The sequence below is a fragment of the Taudactylus pleione genome, unplaced genomic scaffold (assembly GCF_031769625.1).
Source record: "Taudactylus pleione unplaced genomic scaffold, aTauple2 ptg000314l, whole genome shotgun sequence".
Lineage (NCBI taxonomy): Eukaryota > Metazoa > Chordata > Amphibia > Anura > Myobatrachidae > Taudactylus > Taudactylus pleione.
In genome coordinates this window covers 4135288-4150000 of record NW_028284715.1, presented here as the reverse complement: position 1 = coordinate 4150000, position 14713 = coordinate 4135288, and the positions used below count along the sequence as shown (strand labels likewise).

The window sequence follows — 14713 nt, the reverse complement described above, 5'->3', positions numbered from 1 at the left end:
CTTAGTACATTTCCCCATATCTCTCTCCAAGGCTTAGTGCATAGACCCCATAATCACATCATTTCAGTCCCTTCCCGAGGCCATGAAGACGTGATTCACAGCATAAAAGCATCATCCAGCGCCCAGACCACCTCTCCAGATCTAGGATGGACTTTTTTACCCGCCAGGGATTTTTATATAATTTTTATAGAGTCTAATGATTGAAAATATAGCATGACACCAGTGATGGATTACAGGTGGGACCGGAGTGTGCATACAGGGGGCCCCCCACAGGACCGCAACCTTTGCACATATATTACCAGGCCCACCAAGAGCTGCGGCGGGCCCGGGTAACAGGAGGGCGTGGCCTAATCCTTAGAGAGGTGTGTCCACGCCCCCTTCGAAAAAGCGAAGCGGCACTGTGTGCTGGCAAGGGGGCGCTCTGAACACCCTCAATCCGGCGCAAAGCCAGGGGGCGCGATCAGTGTGATCGCTCCCCCCCCCCACAGGCATAGGAGACTGCTGTGGCTGCTCCTCAGCAGCCACGAGCAGTCTCCCACTGCAGCTCAGCATTCGCTGTGTGCTGGGCTGCCGCCGGACCCGGGCCCCCGCCGGGCCCCTCAGGAAGCCCGGGTAATTTGTACCCGCTCCCCCCCTCCTCTCGGTGCCCCTGTATGTTACCTCTGTAGGTGCCCGGATCCTGGTCCTCCTTAGCCAGCTATTCTAGGGCCGTTACCAGCCAAATGCATGCATTACAGTTTTAATATCACAAGTGATTTAAGAAGGAATACCTCTATTGTCTTGTTTTGTCTTTATACTGGGCACTGTCTATGAATAGAAACCCCCTTATGCTACAAGCTGATTTTGGATGGATAATATGTATTTATTTATTTATTTATTATTACCAACCATATTAATATTATTGAATTAATTTTAAAGCTGCTACATTGCTTTTATATTGCAAGTAATTTATGAATGAGGGGCCTATTCATCATCGGATGCCATATGGCCCCCGATGATTAAGTAAGGGTCTCGCTGCGAGGGATACTTAATTATCCAACTCGCAGCGGGGGAAACTTGACGTCGCTTGTTCTTGGATACCCGCTACTTCCTATGGGAAGGAGTTCCGGTGATGCAAAAAGTGATCCAAGCGGATCCCTCTGCCGCCTGCTCACTACCTCCCCGGTGGCTTTGTGCTTGTGTAGCCGGCCCAACGGGGAGGAGGTACTGTAAATAACACAGCTACTTCTGTAGCAGCGATACTAACCGAGGGGACAGCTGCTTTTAGGAGCAGCTGTCCCCGCACCGGTGCAATGATGAATTGGATGGAACTTCACCCGCACAGTCAGTTTGTAATACAGAGATCCCTCTTTCAAACAGCTCACTACTACAGTAGGGCTGCAACTAGGGGGGGCTAGAGGTGCACGTGCACCCGGTGCCGGAATGCAGGGGGTGAAAAAAGAGATGACTCACTATGGCTTGGGGGCTGCAGAGTCAGAAAACGGCCTTCCAAAAATGGCTGCCGCCAAGGAGGAGACAGACGCTAGAGGTCCTTACTGGACCTCAAGTGTCTGTCTCCTCCTTGGTGGCGGCCATTTTTGGATTGTCATTTTCAGCAGATTCCATGCGGACTAGCCGCATGGACCTCTAGTATCTGTTAGGCCAGCGCAAGTGCCGGGAAGATGCTGAAAGCTGCATCTTCTCCCGTGAAACCCCCTGGCAACGAGCATAAACCCCATGGCAATGAGCATAAACCCCATGGCAACAAGCATGTAACCCCTGGCAACGAGCATGTAACCCCATAGCAACGAGCATGAAACCCCATGGCAACGAGCATGAATCCCCCTTGCAACGAGCATGAAACCTCCTGGCAACGAACATGAAACCTCCTGGCAACGAGCATTAAAACCCCCTGGCAACGAGCATTAAAACCCCCTGGCAACGCGCATGAAACCCCTGGCAATGAGCAGGTAATTTTAAAGTAATTAGAAGTCTTACTGTGGGGCATAAAATGGTGTCGAGCAAATATGTAAGTGGCACTTTGGTAATAGGCATTATAGTGTGTGGCATAATGTGTAATGGGCATTACAGTGTGTGGAATAATGTAAGTCACTATACCAAGGACGTCTCAGTAGTGCACTGCCTTATGGAGGAGCAAGGATAAAATCCAGGTACAGGAAGGGAGGGGGCGCAAAATTGCTACCTTGCACCGGGTGACAGATATCCTAGTTTCGGTCCTGACTACAGTAGTTCATAAAGTCATGAAATCACTATAGTGTTACTGTAAGTCTGGGATGCACTGTGTGTGACTCCCGACACACTGGGCATGTGTAGTACTATGACCCTCTATACGCCATGGCATAGCGCGACTGGCGTATGGAGCGGCTCCACTGGGCATGCGCCAGAAATCCCATTGTGTGTGACTCCCGACACACTGGGCATGCATAGTACTATGATCCTCCGTACGCCACGGCATAGCGCGACTGCGTATGGAGCGGCTCTCACTGGGCATGCGCCAGAGATCCCATTGCAACCCACAGATCTGACAGCCACCACAGCGCCGACGTGCCTACAGTGCCACAAGTGTGCGTTTTAAAACTCAGTTTGTAGTGCCTCACTTTTAAACAGCACACTACTAGTTTCACTATAGTGTCTAATTCTGGGACAGCGCCGACAATGGCAAAAAAAGTATTATTTTCCAGGGCTCGAACCCAGGACAAGCACTGTTGCAAAGCGATCACCTAACCTCTAGCCCACACGCCAGCTATATCAAGAACCGCACATAGCGGGCTCATCCTTGTGCACTCCACCCACCCGCTGCTGTTTTTAATAATAAAAAAATGTGTCTTCCTGTCAAAATATTATACTAGTACATAGATACACAGTACCCCACCATTAGAGAATAATCATCCCATCTCATTGAAGGCTGTGTGTGCATCTCATTAATCTACAGTATCGGTTATACCGTCATAACCGCATGGCAACTACACTACTGTACAGTTATGTACAGTATGTGTACTGGTTTGCGTCCCAACAGTATGGTATTCAGTACAAATTACAACAGTGTAGCACTCGCCACCCAGTGGTTATGCGCTGTATTACATGCCGTAGCGTACGCCAAAGTCCAGCCATCACGTAACGTTCCATGGCGCGACACAGAGGCCTGAATGGCGTGCTATGAGCAACAAACTAGCTGGGCCCATCTGTATGTAAGATATAAAAATACTAGGTGTTTTGGTTCTGGATCTGCATTTCCTCCAAGGTTTTGGATCTGGATTTGGTTTTGCAAACCGCCCTCAAGTGTTTTGGTTTTGGATCTGGATTTTTTTAAATTAAAAAATAGATTAAAAGTTTTGAAAACAGCTAAAATTTATGCAACCCAAACCCGAAATTCGGATTTAAAATCTGAATTCCGAACTGCAAAAAGATCAGAACTGTGACCCGGATTTACCCGGATCTCCTCAGGAGATTAGAACCAAGACTCGGATTTACCCCGATTCGTGAAATTCGGGTGGATTCTGATTTCTGGAGAACCGAACCGCACATCTCCAAAAAAAGAAATTTGGTAATATCTTCAACTGTGTAAGATATTTATTTCCTCTCAGTACTTCATTCCACTCCTCATCTGTAAAACAAGTAACTCCGTGCTCCCATCTGTGTCTTATGTCATTAAGTCCTCCGACAGTATTAAGGGACGCTGAAAAGCATAAACAGAGGAGATTAGTTTGCCGGAGCTTGCTCTTTGGACGAAATGCTTAAGTGGTGCAGTTTGATTTATTAGAGGACTCTAATGCATTCATGTAGGTATATTGAAAATATGTTTTTGGTAAGAGAATTCGGATACAAGTTGAACAAAGGATTTTAGACATCCATCGTTATAAATCTGACTACGTAATAAAATACCAAATCTGCTTAAATCATTGTTACCTTGGAGTTTAATCAATCTGGGGTACATCCTTCCAAACAAAAGGGGCGTCTGGTTTTAACGTTTGTCCAGGACAAGATTCTGTGTATATAATTCCAGATCATTACTACCTTTTAAAAGAGAAGAGAAAGGGTTAGATGTTACCTGTTTGGTCTGTGTGGATAATTTTGGTGATAATATTGTTAGACCGAGTTTCCAGAACCTTTGGCAGTATCCTTAATCATTAGACAGGAGAGAAATAGGATGGAATGACTCTGGAAGCAATGAATCCTTGCCTAGTTTCAATATCATAATGATCATTGTCTCAGAGGAATCCGTATGATTTACTGCCGGATGCAAATCCGGTGGCTGTAATCCCGACATCGGCTGGCCGACATGGATGAAAATCCTGATCATCCCTAAGGTAAGTATAGACTAACCTAATTCCCTCCCCTAACCTTCCCTTAGGGGTGCCTAACCCTAACCTTCTCCCCAGTACCTAACCCTAATCCTCCCTCTAAGTGCCTAAACCTAACTCCCCCTTCACGCCGCCTAAACCTAAGTCCCCCAGAGGGGTGCCTCACCCTCCCTCCCCTTAGCCTAACCCTAACCTCACGGGGAAGTGCCTAACCCTAAGTCCCCCCCGGGAGCCCTAACCCTCAACGCAGCTGTCAGTCGGTCACCCGGCATCGGTAAAATGACAGGCGTCCAGATTTAACCCTCACCAGGATTAAGCAGTTGGGAAGCAGGCTGTCAGAATTAGGTCCACCGGCTTCCCGACTGCATACCGTCTCAGACTATGAAGGGGGTAAAGATTCAACTTTTAATAAATTTAGAAAACTATCCAAGAGTTTTGAAATAAAAAAATTGTCCGATTTATTTTTTGTAAACTTCCAGAACAATACCTCTATGTTTGGAAATAGAATTGATTATTATAGCCATTTCTTCTTCATTATTAGGGGCATCTAAAATATGATCGAATATAGCAATGTAAGAAAGGTAATGCATTTTAGGTATGAGGATACTTGAGTATGAATTGTTTTATGTATTACTTGTTTTTATGCATAATTTGTTTTTTATGTATGATTTGTTTTTATATACAGACATTCCTCACTTAATGACCTGTTTAGCAACCGTTCGGACTTACGACATTCGCTCTGACCAGCTAACTGTGGCTTGCACTGATACAAAAAAAGTAAAAATACAGACTCTACGGCGAGAGGGGGCCGTGGCTGTGGCGCGGGCCACACAGGAGACCTTGCCTCCCATGAGGGAAAGGAGGGACGGGGATGAATCGCGCTCTCGTCGGAGGTGGGGCACACACAGGCATGTGTTACCCTCAACCTGGATCCTGCTGCTTCCTGGCCACTATACGTCCTCGTTCAACGACCGATTCGTTTAACGACCGAGTCGTAGGAACGGAACTCGGTCGTTAAGTGAGGAATGTCTGTGTGACTAATTGTGATGCGCAATGTTGTCTGTCCTTTTTTTAAACTTTGTTAAACTTGTAGCAGCAGCCTGATGTTTGTTGCACATTTGGACCAATGTGTGCGTGTATGCCAGCATGGATTGTAGAAGTGAGCGGCAGTGAAGTAATGTTTGCGAACTGCTGCTGTGTTAGACAGTGTTTTATTGGTGTTTGGGGGAAATGGGCAGAATGTTTTTTGTTTTTTTTAAACTGGGTGTCGTGCAAGCGCAAGCCGTGCATGTAAGGTCCATTGTGCTCAGGCACCCACGCCAACATGGATTGTAGCAGCAGCTGGTGACAATAGTTGTTAGGGAGTATGGTGACATCATTTTTTATCACCGCTTGATTTTAGTTTTATATATGATTTGTTGGCTGTCTGTTTTGTGGCGCTTCACATATGAATCATGAGGATGTATATGTATGGATCAGATGTGCCTGGACAATGAGTTTATACAATTTTCAGTGTTTTTGTGTCCGGGAAATAACTCTGACAAATGTTACAATCCAAAACAAAATTGTTCTTTATAATGTGTTTAAAAATATAGTTCTTTTCTTTTTTCTTTTTTTTTGTTTGGAGAAATATTATTTTTGACATTTGTATCCATCCTAAATCATCTTCCTAAATAAAATTTTCAGAACCAGTAATAAGAAGTGTGTGAATAAATTCTGTTGCGTTTATTTTGCTGAATGCTGGATCTATGGCTAATTTGGACACAAATGGGCTGAATGGAAGGGTCTAACTCTGCACATTTAGCACCGTCGAATGATGAACACCAATGCCGTAACAGGAACGCTGTGCACCCTGTTCTGGCCCCCCTCCCTGAACACATGATGTCATACAGAGGGGCGTGGTTACTAACATTGGTAAGTACAGCATTGCCCAGAGTGAGGCACATATAGAAACGGTTGTAATTCCTACACCGTTCACCTGATTTGGATGTAATTACCCTCAAATTAAATCTGAAAGTCTGCAGTTAAAGCACATCTTGTTTGTTTCATTTCAAAGCCATTGTGGTGGTGATTAGAGGCCAAAATATGAAAATTCTGTCAATGTCCCAATATTTATGCACCTGACTGTATGTCTGCATGTGGAATACTGTCCCACCCAGGGACGTATCTATAATGGGTGCAGGGAGTGCGGGGCACACAGGCTCCTGGGTCCAGGGGAGCCCACACCGCACACCAATATAGTCTTATACTTACCTCTCCGTAGTCTCCAGAGCAGCAAAAATCACTGGGAAAGTGGCAGCGGCCATTTTCCCGGTGACTCGCGCATGCTCAGTACTCCTGTCCCTGGGAAAACGGCGTGGGCACCATTTTCCCAGAGCCCCATGCATGCACAATAGATTCTGGCACTAAGCCAGAATACTGCACTGCAGCACCGCCAGAGAGAGGAGAGGGCCCGCACTGAGGGCCTGATTTAGAGCAGGACGCTATTTGTGGATGCTCGTTCTTAAAAAGGGGCCGGATATTTAAATTGAGCGCTCGCTCTTTGCGGTGTGTTGATGCCTCTATGTCTGAGCGAACGTCCAAAAAAAGCGCTCGCTATTTTGTAAAGACGCCCCTTTGCCGTTCGCATCACACGTCATCTCCGTTATTTATTAGATTAATCGGGAACATCGAAAGGCATCAGAACTGCTCGCAGTGGTTGTGGTAGGATTTTCTTACCGCAATCACTGCAAGCAGTTCAGGCTAAAAGACAACCAAGTGACGTGATCAATGACGCTCCTTTACTAATTATGCACTCCCATTAAACGCCCTTTTGACCGTTAGGCACGCCTGCGTTCGGATCTCCACTCCCCGTTTTCAAGCACCTTCCCCTGTTACCACCCACAAACGCCTCATCCTGTCACTCAAATTAGCAGGCACTCGCTATTTTGCAAGCGCACGATTTCCTACCGCAATGACTGGTTTGCGCATGTGCATTGCGAACCATACGCATGCGCAGTTGTGCGAACATCGCTCAGAGCGAACGAGCGGCCGCTTACGAGCGGCTCTGAATCAGGCCCTGAGTCTGCACACGGGCCCTTTCTTCTCTTAAAACACCCCTGTAGCTGCAACTATAATAATTAGCAAAAGCTAAGCCCTGGCTGCCAACTAATAGTACATATGGAAAATGCAGTGCAACCCAGAATACAGGATTTTTATCGCATTTTCCATTTAGTACATCCCGCTCTGGATTTGCCAAATATGCTTATTTGTCCATATTCCATAGAGGTAAACCCCTTTGTGTTGCACTTACCCCCTCTCTGTATACATAGTTAGATACTCATCTTCATCATCAAGGATCTCTTGCACCAGCCTGTACTTGGTGAGACGATGCATTTATAAACAGGCTTATTTATACTTAAGCAGCTTACGTGCAACTCTACATAGCTCGCAGGTGAATCAACACGCCCTCTCAGCTGTTCCTAAAGAGCTTATTTATTATTATATAATTGTGGTATATTCCCCTAAAACACCCGTATACCCACAAATACAGTAGTAAGGGGTCTATTTACTAAGCAGTGTTAGGAGACAGAGCGAAAAGTGATAAGAAAGTGATAAGGTGCCAGTCAGTCAGCTCCCAACTGTAATTTTTCAAACACAGCCTGTGAGATGACAGTTGGGAGCTGACTGGCTGGCACCTTATCACTTTCTTATCACTTTTCACTCTGTCTCCTAACACTGCCTAGTAAGTAGACCCCTAAGGATCCCCCAGATGCACTATGGAGGGAACGCTGATGCTGTCACTTCACTCCAAGCACACATCAGGGATGGGCAGAGCCAGCCCTAGCCAAATTAGTGCCCTATGCAAGCTTTTGGGTGGTGCCCCCCCCATGGGATCCAATGCGCTGTGGCCCCTTTCCCCATTGTGCTGAGATCCCAGCACCCCTCACAGATCACAGCATAGCACACGTCACAGCACCCTTCTTCCAGCACACATCACAGCACAGTACCCCTCACCCAGCACCCGTCCCAGCACAACACCCCTCTCCCAGCACAGCACCAGCGCTAACCACTAGCCGTCGTCCAGGTGCCCTGTCCCCACAAACCGCCGCTGCCCGCTCACTGTTTGCTGCTGCCAGGCCCAATCGGAGCTGTCAGCTGAGATCCGATTATGGACGCTGCACGGTGACAGTAGCAGCTGCCAAATCTCCGCCAGCCCTAGGTGGGCTTGGGTGCCCCTAGGCATTTGCTTAGTTTGTCTATGCCTTTCGGGGGCCCCTGTCCCCTGCATGTGCTATATAATATATTCAGGCACTATTATTGCTTACTGCAACCCGATCATGGGCGCTAATACCGCGCCCAGATTGCATTTAGTATGTGATTATTGATAAATGGGCCCGTAAGTCAGAACGCCCCGCTACAATCCAGTCACACCTCCAGAGTTGCAAGTGATGATGCGCCTGCCTGTAATACGTACGACCTCTACATCTCCGGTACTTGTGTGCACACTGTTCTGGATCATGCGCAGAGCGAAAGCACGCACAATACGCTCCGCATACGTGCGTACAAACAACTCTGCGTCAGGCTAAATGGCTGGTGTAAGACACAGCACATAGATGCAGTAATACACAAGATATCCCTTGTCATTTTTGGTAATACATGTTTTTGCTGTACTGCGCTGTAGTCAGCCTGCCCACCCTCGCTATCACAGCCCAGTTATCCCACAAAATCCTTAAGTGCAAATAGATTTCTTGGATTTTTCATGCCGCTCTCCTGAAGGGTGCTACTAATATTTGCTGGCTGTGATCACATCACTGTGCAGTGCCACTTGTCTTGTTCTGTAGGCTGGATGTAATACTTACTTTCTGTTTTCATCCGGTGCTTGTAGGAAACTGCCAGGACTTGCCAGGGTTGGTAGCAATGCACAGCTGCAGAGCCAGAGGTTGCTGAACATACAGCAGTACAGATAAGGCATAATCATAGAGATCAGAGTAGAGATGAGATAAATCGCAGCTGCAGAGCACTGGCCATCTGCCCAAATGGAAAAAAACCTACAAAGATCACAAGTCCTCCTGATCTAAAAGCTGAGATTTACACATCCACGGTATGAAGATCGCTAAAAGCAGAAGACACATATTTACAAAGCTGGAAAGCTCCACTTCAAAGGGTTTTAAATGCAATTAGTCAAGAAGTTTTATTCAATCAGTTTAAAAAGTCTGAAATGAATGGAATCAGTATGATTTACCGCCGGCCGCATGGTTCAAATCCCGACAGCGTCTGCCAGACACAGGAGGAAATCTCGATCGTCTAGAGAGGTATGTATAACTAATCTAATTGCCCCTCTAACCCTCCTTTAGGGTGCCTAACCCTAACCTCCCCCCCAGTGCCTAACCCTAATCCCCCCTCTAAGTGCCTAAACCTAAACCCCCCTTCCCCGCCTCCTAAACCTAAGTCCCCCGGGGGTGTGCCTAACCCTAACCTCCCCCCGGGGGTGCCTAACCCTAACCCTCCCTTCCCCTAGCCTAACCCTAACCTCCCGAGGGGGTGCCTAACACTAAGTCCCCCCTGGGAGCCCTAAACCTAACCCTCCCCCCCCAGCAGCTGTCGGCGGCGGTGCCCGGCATCCCTTCGATCGGGATGCCAGGCACCGGTCTCCCGGCATAGGTAAAATGACAGGCGTCGGGATTCCACGCCTGTCATTTAACCCTTGCAGGGATTAAGCAGTCGGTTTCCCGAAATGAGTACAATAAAACATGCTGTACCAACATACAGTAATATATACCCATACTTACCCACCTTCCCAATTTGGGTCATACAGTCCTGTGCTGTAGCAAGGCGACTATGCTCCCTGGTCCAGTAACCCTCACCCCCCCATCCCTGCCGTGGTGCATGTGATGTCACACTGCAAGAGCTGAAGGAGCTATGAGGCTATAGCTCTCCTTGCAGTTGGGTGTCTGGGGAGAGTACCATGTAACTGTGCCGCGCCCTTGTTACAGCCCTGATAAAGGGGTCTAGTTACTAAGCAGTGTTAGGAGACAGAGTGAAAAGTGATAAGGTTCCAGCCAATCAGCTCCCAACTGTCATTTTTCAAACACAGCCTGTGACAGTTGGGAGCTGATTGGCTGGCACCTTATCACTTTTCACTCTGTCTCCTAACACTGTCTAGTAAATAGACCCCAAAGCAGGGTTGCCGACTTTTAGCTCCCTCCTTCAGGGAGGGAGCTGTCGGGCTTCATCAACGGGGGGCGTGGCCAGGTGATTGACGTGAAAATGTGGGGGGAGCATGGGCGTGACAGCCCAATCATGTCATCGCGGCCCCGCCCCCTCTTCACAATGCCGAGAATAATGGCATTGTGAAGCAGGGGGCAGGGCCACGATGACGCGATCCAGTGCAAATCACGTCACCGGCCCCTCCGCTGCAGGGGCTTATATGGTGATCACGGGGGGTGGCCAGACGGGTCGCCAGGGACCAGGAGTCTTGCCTGCCTTTCCGGGGGGGCCGGGAGCGGCACCTGATTTTCATGAGGCTCCCGGCCGAATCGGAAGGGTAGGCAAGTATGCCCCAAAGTCTCAATTTGATGGCTCTGTCCCACTGTCGCAAACCTCCTGCTGCAAACACAATGAAACCCCCCAGATTTCTTACATCAAATACAATGCAGGCCCCAGATTTAGGAAGTGGTACTGTAAATACAAGCACCACCATACACAGTAGCTGTCAGCAAATACAGTGCGGACTATAGATCGCACATGACAGCATTTTGCAGACTTTAGATCTATGGTGGTCACACCATACATTCCCCAAACCCCAATAATTCACCCACCCTGCCTTTCGTTCTGGGCTGTTATTCTGCCATGCGTTATAGCAGGACATATTCATACTCATGGCACTCCCCTTAGAGTGCCCATTCAGATTGCTGGGAGCCATCTAGTGATTATGGGGGAGATGTATCAAGCATTCTAAAGAGGACAAATGGATGTGATCCCCATAGCATCCAATAAGCTTCTAGCTATCATTTTATAGAATGTACTAGATAAATGATAGCAAGGATCTGATTGGTTGCTGCAGTATAGGCAACACCTGCTCTGTATCTGGTGACACATACTGTATATGATCACAGGATAAAATTGTGGAATTAGGGGACTAATTATTAATTTTTAGAATTGCGCTAAACATTTTGGAGACTCGACAGCTCTACTAGCACCAATAGAGTCAACAGGTAGTCAACAGGGCCGTAGTGAGGCTTGCCGGGCCCCGGTTATTTTTTGGGGCGTGGCCATAATGGCAGTAGGCATGGCCACGCCTCCTTAACAAATGTTTTTAAAATAATAGTTTTTGCTGTCCCGTGTGCACCGCAGTCAGGCTCAAATCCAGGGGGGCGCGATCAGTGTGACCGCCCCCCCTCCCTTTCACCCCGCACTGCCAGAGTTACATAGAAACATAGAATTTGACGGCAGATAAGAACCACTTGGCCCATCTAGTCTGCCCCTTAAAACATCTCCTTCGACCCGGAATTGAACCAGCGACCTAAGGATTCCTGTGTTATATTCCACTACAGTCCTCCGCTCTACCAGCTGAGCTATCGATGGGTTCAGGCTACTCTCTGATCCCGCTGCAGCTCATCACACAGCAGCATGTGATGGGCTGGGGAGTGACACTGACGGCCGCTGACAGGTAAGGGGGGGCAGACCCGAGCCCCTCCATTGAGCCTGGGCCTTGGTAATTAGTACCCCCCAGCACTCCTGGAGGTCAGAATATGATTGTAATTAGGAACAAGAGACTGCAAACAATTGAAAAGAGCCAACTCCGTGCCGCAATCGCTCTTGTCACTGTGTCTTTTTCCTCTCCGTCCTGCAAGCAAATACGAATTATATAGTAATTGTAAAAAAAAAAATGATTATTTTTGTGCTTTGCGTTGGTGCCAGTCCTATATCCACTTTCCATCACTACATACAATATTTCTCTACTCCGGCATACAAAACACAAACATTCCCCGCTATCCGTAATGATGAATAAAATAAATGTAAAACACTTTGATGAGCTGGGAGAAATGATTGCTGCTCTTCTTCCCACATTCCTTGAAAACTGTACAAGTCTTCCTGTAATTTATATTGATTGAACGGATTGGCTGACAATACATTTTTCTCTCGCCAGTCTATTTATAATATACTCTCAACGGGCCAATGGGATTTGAGAAGCATTTGTGCCTCCGGGCAGTTATTTTCCTTGTCACGCTGGACAGAAATCAATGTAAAATCAAGGACATCAAATCTCCTGGGCACAGTTATCTGCCACAGACTTCAGCGCACCAACGTCAGGCTCTGCAGTGCGCGTTCAGCTTAAGTTACAGTAAAAAAAAAATAACAGGAACAACTTGCAGTGTATACATGTGTGATACTATAGCCAGTTTATGTTCAGTAGTGCCACTCTTTTTAGTTATTCCGGTGTGTCGCGAACCTGAACACAGAGAAGGGCGAGTCCCCAGCCTGAGTCAAGAATTGGGGGTACTGTAAAACAAGAGACCGTAAAGGACTCAGATTTAGAATGTTAGCTCTTGCAAGCAGGGCCCTCTACCCTCTCGTGCTTCTCCTTACTTTATTTTCATCTACTTTTGACTCCCCACTAGGGCATCTAACACTTGGTTGCTTATGCTCTGCTGCTTATTTGGGTCTTATGGTCACCAATGTAGCAATGTATATTATACCTGTCCTTGTCCTGCATTGTATTGTACTGTAAGTAACTTTTTTGGTTATGTACTTTGTAAGGCGCTGCGGAACACTTGTGGTGCCATATAAACGATAATAATTGATGGGACAGATAGTTATTACACTATGTAGACAAATAATGTCATTTTGAACATATATTTCTTAAAATGTAACTTTCAATCATGAAATGAAAATGCATACACAAGATGCGATGACATACACAAACAATACACATAGGGTCTGATTCAGACCTGCTCGCAAGCGGGTCGATGGTCCCCCACTGCGCATGCTGGAGCCGGCTCGCGCACGAGCGAGCCCCAGGGAGTGATGGCAGCTCCGTCACTCCTGGGCTCACTACAAGACGGGGCAGCTATCGATATTGATTGACAGCTCGCCCCGTTTTGTAGGCGGGGAGGGGGGGTGGCTGTGCAGACTGAGGCGTTTGGGGGCGGCCCTACTGACATCACCAGTGATGTCAGTAGTGAGCTTCCGGCACTATTAGAATTGGAAGCTCACTGGGGCTTGCGGCAGACGTACCACAAGGGTCTCGTCACAAGCCCGATGTTCGCGACAATCACCTGGCCGCTCGCAAAAGCTGTGGGTGGTCACCCACAGCTTAGCGAGCAGTCAGGAGGCCGGCTCCAATAAAAAAAAAAAACGCCCTGATTCAGAGCGAGCCGTCCGGCTGTGGATCAGGGCCATATATCACAAACATCGAGGATTTTACCGTTGGCTGCAGATAGTATATAGTATATAGTATTTTGTTTTGGGAGGATAAAATCTTCTGTAAATTCTCTGGCGTTCCAAGTGCCAGTAATGACGTGCTTGAAAACAGTGAAAAGGGATGAGGTGTCATCCCAAATTATTGGGTGAAATTCCATGTAACAAATCAGAACAAATGTGTGGGTAAAAGATTAAATTAGACACAAACAGCCAGCAATGTTATGGGCATCGGAAAGTAGTACCTGATAGCTGGCAACCAACAAAAAACCCTTATTCGATTACATTTTTTTTCCTATGGCTCAGATACATCGATGGTTGTTAACCATCGGCTTCCAATGTCCATCCCTAATTAATGGGGCACTGCTCTAATATGGTTTCCTAGGAAAATTGGTCTCTTGTATATCAATAATACTTTAATCACAGGATGGAAAGCAGGAGAAGAGGCTGATACCATGGGACGGTCGATACTCCATTCATGTTAAGCGAGAGACCCGGAAGTGAAACAGAAATGCATTTAGCCTGGTGCTGCATCACTGGTCAGCCCCAGTGTTCAAGCCCCAGGTGAAACACATGTTTGGAGTTGGCAAATTGCCTGTTGGTGCCCCGGTATAGTTATAAAAGCACAGAAAACTCTTTTATTCTTCTAAATACATGCAATTTAAAAAGTTACAACTTTAGACAATGTTACTAATGACAAGCACTGCAAGAAACTTTTCGCCAATCAATGTGTGTTGTAAATAGTACACCAATTGTGATCCAAATGAATTACCTCTTAATTTCTACACCTGGATAGCTAATGATACTAATAACAAATACATAAGTCGTTTTCATTATTCTAATCCAAAAATCCAGTCAATGTTCTCAGGGCTGTAGACACATCACATCTATTGATACTTGCCGATTGGCTGTTTTTTGGAGGACAGTCTGTGGTCACCCCCATAAATGGAATAGAAAGTCAATAATGTAGTATCTACTGTACAAATACCTGCAGAACCTGGGCCCTCATT

At 46.9% G+C, this 14713-nt stretch overlaps 1 protein-coding gene and 1 non-coding gene across 3 annotated transcripts in view; one reads left to right on the top strand and one right to left on the bottom strand.

Annotated features, from left to right (window-relative positions):
- OXR1 (oxidation resistance 1) overlaps positions 1 to 14713 on the top strand; it is a 610641-nt gene that overhangs the window by 85713 nt on the left and 510215 nt on the right. The window lies entirely within an intron of this gene.
- Positions 11778 to 11867, bottom strand: TRNAY-GUA (transfer RNA tyrosine (anticodon GUA)). The gene is given in 2 exon segments: positions 11778 to 11813; positions 11831 to 11867. It is a non-coding gene; the product is annotated as a tRNA-Tyr (tRNA).